Genomic DNA, 8,294 nt, shown 5'->3' with positions numbered 1-8,294 from the left:
TTATGAGAAATTTTTGCAAAAGAATCGGGATGCATCAGTTCTTAACCTTAGGCATTCAGTTGCTCAGTTTATAAAAGGTAAAAAGCTTATGTGTGGTAAACCATGGATTGAGTGTGACCATGTTTTGTTTCCAATCAATATGAGGAAGGAGAGCCATTGGATTCTTGGACGTTTGAATATAAGGGAAAGGATTCTTTACATGTATAACTTGTTGAATTATGGGCGGTATGAAGCTGCATCTATGGCAGCTATGGAGCCATATTCTGTCTTGCTGCCAATATTTTTTGAGTTGCTGAATTTTTACAATATTAGAAAGGACCCTAGTGAAATTTATGTTGATTCCAAGGCTCATTTTGTTGTTGTTAGTGTTGATGGATTGCCTCAACAAGATGACAAGTAAGTAATGTCCTACGTTTTTTATTTGTTCTATTTAATATTTTTAATTCTTGTTTACATTTTATCAATCCATTAAATGGTGTCTATTTTGCAGTGATTATGGTATTTTTGATGCATCAATTGTTGAGTATTTTTCTGATTGTAAGTGTTGACCGCGTTTTTGGCCAACGACGTGAGAACGTCAAAAACGATAAAGCCTTCAATAGAAATAAAACGGCACAGACAGTTTTGAAAAGAAAGTAAATAACATATGCAATTTTTATAATGGTTCAGCCCCAATATGTTGGCAATAGCCTAACCCACTTAGAGTTGTGATTATAGATCTGTACTCAAGATCAGATGAACTGAGCCAACTGAGTTTCTTCAGTACAGATTACAAGAATACAAGAATTCTTTCAGATACAAGCACTTTCTCTCTCTAGAAAACTCAGACCCAAAATTTCCCAAAAAAGAAGAAGACCCCTTTCTGATCTCATAAGCCATGTATTTATAGGCTTAGGATCATACATCTGGTATCCCCTAGAATTGGGATATTTTATTATTCTTATTATATTTAAATTACAAAAATATTCAAAATGTAACAGAACACCAAATTTGTGGGAAGAATGAGAGATTCACGCGTGTGCCAAGACCGGTTCTTGTTGAAGCCGTTTCTAGGAATCTTGACTTAGTCCTCCTCTATCTGGTCGACCCATATCTCCTTCAAGCTGGTCGAACACACCTCTACTGGATAGTCACGCACTTGGTTGGTAGGACATGCACTTGCTGGTAGGACATGCACATGCTGGTCGGACATACACTCTGGTCTAGCATGTCATATCTCTCGTCTAACATGGCACTCTGGTCTAGCATGCCATGTCTCTCGTCTAACATGGCACTCTGGTCTAGCATGCCATATCTCTACTTGGACAGTCATGCACTTGCTGGTAGGACATGCAAGTGCTGGTCGAACACATGCATGTTGGACATATTCAAGTGGTAGGACATGCCAGTGCTGGACAACAAAGTTACTCCTGGTCGGATGCAACTTACCCGGTCGGTCATGACAGCTCTCAAGCAGTCAAAACTCTTCATTGATGTACTGGGCCACTTCTAAGCCAGATCACTTTATCACAACTCTGAGGAGCCAATATATTTATTGACTTATTAATGTGTCTTTTACGGACCATGTACTGTCACTTGTCACCTCTATTGCCACTTCATCGATCTCCATTTTTTGGGGATAACAGTAAGGAAATTCCATCAAGTGACTTTTTAGTTGAAGATCACTGTTCTAGATTGGTCGTTCTTCTTTATTCTTATGGAAAAATGAAGCAAATAGAGAATGTTGCTAGTCAACCTGAACTTCGAAAGAAGTCTCCTAAAAAAGTTAGTAAAAGTTGGAAGAAAATGCAAAAAGCTGTGTTTGAAGGATTGATGATTGTTTTTTTTTTCGGCAGCTCTGTAACAACTCTTTAGCAACAATAGAACAACTTCAAACATTATGTTTATTGTTTTTTTTTATGTAATTTCGGTTTTCTAGATTATAGTCTTGTTTCTTGGTTTATTTTGGTAATAGTTATCTTGTTGGTCCTATTTCCTTTACAATATATTTCCAAACTTTCATCTTTATATTCTTTGTCATTTTGTTTGTTTGACTATTGCAACTATATAGCAACAAGACAACAACATCCTCATAATATAAGCAATTATGTTTTAAAAAGAATAACTGGTCATCATTGATTATGACTTAATATCAATCTGATGCATATGTCCCAAAATCTATAAAGACAATAAAAAAAAACATTTCATTTTAAAACAAGGGAGAAATAGGAATTAATCAATTTCCTTCCAATGTTTAAGTGTTTAAAATAAAAATAAAATGAAACCAATGTTATTTATTTAGGTGATTTGATAAACTAGCATATTTTTTTATGTTGCCGTGTTATTATTCTCAACTTCTTGGTGGTCGGGTTCGACATGTTTTCCTATTATGACCTCTTTGTCCACACTTGCTGCACTTGTTCTTCTTTTTAGTTTCCCAAGAAGCTATAATTCTTCTTTTTTTTTTTTGGTCTTCTAGCCTTCACTCTTTCAAATGGAGGCAACACTATGATGTCTTTGAAAAAGTCTGGTAATTCCCAATGTTGTTGTTTCCCTACTGGATACACAGTTGCATCGTATGTTTCTAGCCATACTTTTGTTGTGTAGTAGTGTGAACAATAATCATAGGGGTCTATGTTCATCTCCTTCATCACAGCAAGAGCATGACCACATGACATTTCATCCTTCTAAAATCTATTGCAAGTGCAAATTCGTTCTTTAAGATTTACAATCCATGACTTATCTTCTTTAAATACCTCAAACAGATATTCATTTGTTGGCTTTACCTGTATTATATGTTGTATAGGTACAATGGCAACATTAGAGCAACTCAATAACAACAATAATGATTGACAGAAATAATTGAAAAAAAAAACTAAAAAATTGATCAATCTTACAGTTAATCTCAAAAAGTATACGAAGTTGTTGGTGAGTGTTTGTTCTGCAACTAGTGTCAATCTTGTCATTGTTTTTTGAGCTAGTTTCCTATTAGTGTATGTCCAATCTTGGAGTAATCCACGCAAACACTCCAAAAGTGTTGTGACAAGTACTTCTCTAGTTGCCATGGTGGCTGCATTTAGTGACTCAGCAATATTGGAAGTCATTACCGAGTACCTTTTGTTTTTGGAGTAGAATCTTGACCATTTATGATATCCAATATTTTGCAAATAAGGTCTTATTCGCTTATCCAATTTGTCAAGCTCCTTCATATGATGTCAAATTTCTTTTATGTGTACGCGGTTGCTGAAGCTAGAGCTGTAAATGTGGGCCGCCCGGCCAGGCCCGGCCCACATTTTTCGTGCCTCCGGTAAATTCGGGCCGGGCCGGGCCCACATTCAATTCGTGCCGTGCTCGTGCCGGCCTATTTTTGAAAGAGTAGGCCCAGCACGGCCCATGGGCCTGGCCCACTTTCTATATTCGGGCCCAAATTTGGGCCCACTTTTAGGCCCACTTTTTTTTTTGCTAAAAAAATGTGAGGATGGAGAATTGAACCCTCCACCTCTTCTTTAACCATCAATGGACTTACCACCACACCAAATACATTTCTTTGTTTAAATTATAATTTTAGATATTTTTATATACTTTTTAACAATATTTTACACAAAATTATATCAAAGATAATTATTAGAATTTTAATACCTACTAATAAATGCTAAAAATTTAACTAACAAATCTTAAAATAAATTAATATAATTATAAAAATATAAACATTGAAAAAAATAAGACATATATTATCATTTTAATTTATTAATTATTGACAAATAAAAATTTAATATAATTATTAATGTCAAAATATCGGGTTTTTTATCGTGTCGTGCTTTCGGGCTAGTTTGTTCGTGCTTTAGTGTCGTGCCTTCGGGCTTGTCGTGCCGTGCCTGGCCCAAGCCCATATTTTTTCGTGCCGTGCCTGGCCCAAGCCCATATTTTTTCGTGTCGTGTCGTGCTCGTGCCTCCCGGGCTCGTGCCGGTTTTGTGCCGTGCTCAAAAGCCCGGCCCGTATTTACAGCTCTAGCTGCAGCAAACAAAGGTACACTGTATTCCTTGGCATGTTTCTTGTAGGTTGTTTTCAAGTTGCTTAACAGGTGGAACATGCAGTAGCCATGTGTTATTTCTGGGAAAACTTTGCTTGTTGCTTTGATTATGCTTTCATGTCGATCTGATATTATACACTGGTCTTCTCTAACTCCATATGCTTCTCTTAATTTTGTGAAAAACCACTCCCATGACTTGTTGTTCTCAGAATCTCCTATACAAAAGCAAGTGAGAATATTTTACCTCCTGCATCCTGTGCACTAGCAGAGAGCAACCTTCCTCCATATGCAGACTTCAAGAAAGTGCCATCAACAACTATTATAGGTTTGCATTTTGCCCAGCCTCTCAAAGATGCATTCAAGGCCATGAATAGAAACAACAAACTATCATCTTCTCCTTTTTCAATGTCAACTATAGTTCCAAGGTTGGTTTTTTGTAGCATGTACAAGTAACTTGGTATTAGGTTGTAAGATTCCCTTACATTTCCTCGTAATTCATTGAGTGCATGCTCCTTACTTCTCCATGCTTTCATATAATTCATCTTTATACCGTATCTATCATTCAAGTCGCCTCTAATCTCTAGTGGAGTGCATGTTGTTTTCAGGTTGAGGAACTTTGGCTTTATGTAGTTTCCTATTAATTTTGATGTTGCTTGTCGTTGATCACCGAATCTGATTTCCAAAGAGCATGTGTGTATTTTATAATATTTTCTAATGATGAATGGCTGTGTTGTTCCATTCCTTGATGCTCTTATGGACCACTTGCAGTTTTTGTCCAAACAAATAATGTTGTATTCTCTAGAGCATGATTTGAACACATTGTATTGGAAGTGGTTTGTTATTGCAAAATAGCTGAGAACGCTTTTTAGTGTTGCCTTGTCTTTGTAGATCTGACCAATTTCGATTTCGGGATGGCGGGAGTTTGTGATTACAAGTGAATCTATATTGTCAAGCGGCATGTCCTTATTCTTGTTGTTCTGTAGTTGTTCCAACATTTCTGCAGTGACTAACTTTGCATAGTCAATGAAGTCAAATGTTTCACTGATTTCTTCTATGATTTCACATTCTTGTTGCTCTATGATTGATTCTGTTGTACGTGGTCCATTCTCAATCATTGTCAATTCTGTTGTTATTGTTGGCTCTTTATATGTGTAGAATGGAATTTGATTTGATGTTGCTGCAATGTTGTCTACTGTGTTCACACATAGTGGATATCTTGTGAAGTTAGACTCGTTCATTTTTAGCTGCAAGTAGAAAAGGAGACTTGCATCATCCACTATTTTGAGGGGTGGGTAGCCGTCCTTCACTTGATACTGTAGTTGCATTTGTGTTGTTGCAGGGTTGCAATCTAACTGCAACAACAACGTATGCACAAGTTCTTCATATTTGCAATTTCTAGGTATCAATTCCCCACTAGGTTCAAAATCAATGTAATTCTTGTTGTCAACCCATTTCCGTTGCTCTGTATTAGTATTGGTATTGTTTCCATTTGCTGAAATGTTAAATAGCAGGGTTATTATATGCAATAACTTACAAACAACTGTAAAATAACGTAAGAGCAACACATAATATATATAGTATGAATTCTTCAGTCAATTTGTTAGCATAAATATCAAATATATTTTTTCAGCATAATTGGATGAATAATGAAGAGAATCTATATGAAAAGTACATACCTAGTTGTGATGTTTTAATGAGTTAATTGTTACAACAATTATTTTCCAACAATTTATTCCTTGATCTGAATTTTTCTACAAAATTGAAGCAAAGATTATGAGATTATTCAGACAGTTTTGATGAATTAATTTTTTAGTTTTTGTTGGGGTTTTTTGCTGCTTACCTTATAGTTGACTTGTTTTTCCCAGAAATTGAATGTGTCTAGCCATTTTCAACATAGTCGTTGTTGTCTTTTTGTTGTAAACATTTTTTCCCAAAATCAAACAGTACACCATTGTTGTTGCTGGTTTCTCAGAACGAGATCGAGTTGTAGATGTGGGTTTGTTTTTCAGATGAGATTTGTCGTTGTTATGGTGTTGTTTCAGATCATAATCATCTGTAGCTTTGTTGTTGTTTTAGGTCGACCATCACCGTTGTTTATCTTCTAAATCGTCATCCATTTCTTGATAGAGTTTTTGGCTGCGTTTTCGTTGTTGTTTGCGGTGGATATGTTGTTGCAGATGGAGGTCGCCGTGGGTAATCCTTGACAGAAAGTATTCAATGTTGCGTGCGAGAGAGAGACCGAGAGAGAGATGAAGTAGTATTTTTGTAATTTTCAATTTTTTTTTTGGTACGGAAGTAAAAAATTTTGTGCTACAGTAATTATGTTATTTTTTATTACTTTTTGGTCATTATAGAAAAAATCTCTTAAAAAATAAGGGAATTCTCCATTACACCCCGAAAAACGGCACACCTGCACCATGGTATTTTTGGTTGGTTGTACATTGTAGTTATTTAGAACATCACGTAAATTTTCAGAAAGTTTCGAATAATTTACAATACGAAAATTAGGTTCAAAATAGGTTGTTGTATGCGTGACTAATTTTTTTATGCGTAAAGAAGGTAATATGTTTGAACTTTATTTTCAGCACTGTAAATTATTCGGAATTTTATGAAAATTTGCAGGATGCTCTAAATAACTATAATGTACATGATCATAAAATATAAATTTGCTGAAAATACTTCCCAAGCCAAAAACACCAGGGGTACACCGGTGTGTCCCTTTTACGGGTGCACCTGAGAATTTGCCAAATATATATTTTGTAAAAAAAAAACTTATATATAAGTTTTAGGCAAATTCTCGGGTGGACCCCCTAAAAGGAGCACACTGGTGCACACCCTAGTGTTTTTGGGTCGAGAAGTATTTTTGGCGAAATTTTTTTTATGACTGTGTACATTGTAGTTATTTAGAGCATCCTACAAATTTTCAGAAAATTCTGAATAATTTACAGTGCCAAAAATAAGGTTCAAACATATTACATTCCATACGCATAAAAAAATTAGTCACGTGTGCTACAACCTGTTTTGAACCTAGTTTTTGGCATTGTAAATTATTCAAAATTTTCTTAAAATTTGCAGATGCTCTAAATAACTAGAATGTATAGAGTCATAAAAAAGAAATTTGCTGAAAATATTTCTCGAGCTAAAAACACCAAGGGTGGGGTGCATCAGTGTACCTTTTTTGGGGGTGCACCGGAGAATTCCCTAAGTTTTAAATGCTAGATTTTAGTTACTACTTGTTGTGAGAACAAGAGAGACAAAACATATTTGCTCTGTAGAGGTTGGAGCAGTTTTTTTCTTCACCATGTTCATCAATCTTCAACACATATTTGCCTTTTTCTTGACATGCATAATTTCAACTGCAAACTTCTGGTTCCACTATACAGTTTACCCTGTCTTTGATTAAATGTAATCACTCGATACTAAATGTCACTAAGGGTCTCATCTCCAACTGAAGTTTATGCCATATAGATAAGTTGTTATTTCTCTTTTATTGTAATTTGATGATAATACGTTTTTGTTAGTTTACCTAAGTTATCTCCTTTTTATTTTTAAAAAAAATTGGATTTATAAAGATTTTATTTCTTAGTGAAATGACTTTTACAATATGTTTGGTTGGAAGGAGAAGATGGTGGATGGAGAGAAGAGGAGGAGAGAGATGAGAGAAGATCATAAATGCTCTTATTTGGTAAGAGGGATTGAAGGAAGGAGATGATAGACGAGATGATACTAAATCATCTTTAACCTCTCATTTGGAATCCTTCAATTAATGGAAGGATTCATACTTTACTTCATAATTTGTTTAAAATTACAAAATTTGGCCATCTTAAGATATTATTAAAAAATAATTTCATAAATATACACTTATCTATCCTTCCACTACTCCATCTCTCATACTAAACACCATAAAATGCTTAATACTCTACTCTCCATCCTCTTTATTCTCCATCCATCCAACCAAACATAGCCTTAAGTGGAAAAATTGTGGAGTAGTTATCTTTTTCTTCACTCATTGCCTCCTTCCATTATTTTTTACCAAAATAAGAAAGACCAGTATTGTCTCAATGTTTTTTTCTTTCATTTTGTTCTCTTTTTTAAAAGGGATATTTACAGAAAAAATATCTAAGTTTTGTAGATTGTGACACTTAAATACATAAGTCTTTTTTTTACGGCTAAAATATATTCAGTCACACTTTCTTGGCATCCTTAGGTACCTAGGCGTTAAGTGTTAGGTAAACGCATACGTGGCAGTTTCTGATTGGTCTAAGTGGATATTTTTTTTTAATT

Source organism: Humulus lupulus, chromosome 1 (genome assembly GCF_963169125.1).
Source record: "Humulus lupulus chromosome 1, drHumLupu1.1, whole genome shotgun sequence".
Taxonomy (NCBI): Eukaryota; Viridiplantae; Streptophyta; class Magnoliopsida; order Rosales; family Cannabaceae; genus Humulus; species Humulus lupulus.
The sequence above is the reverse complement of the archived record's forward strand: the minus strand, read 5'-3'. Positions refer to the sequence as shown.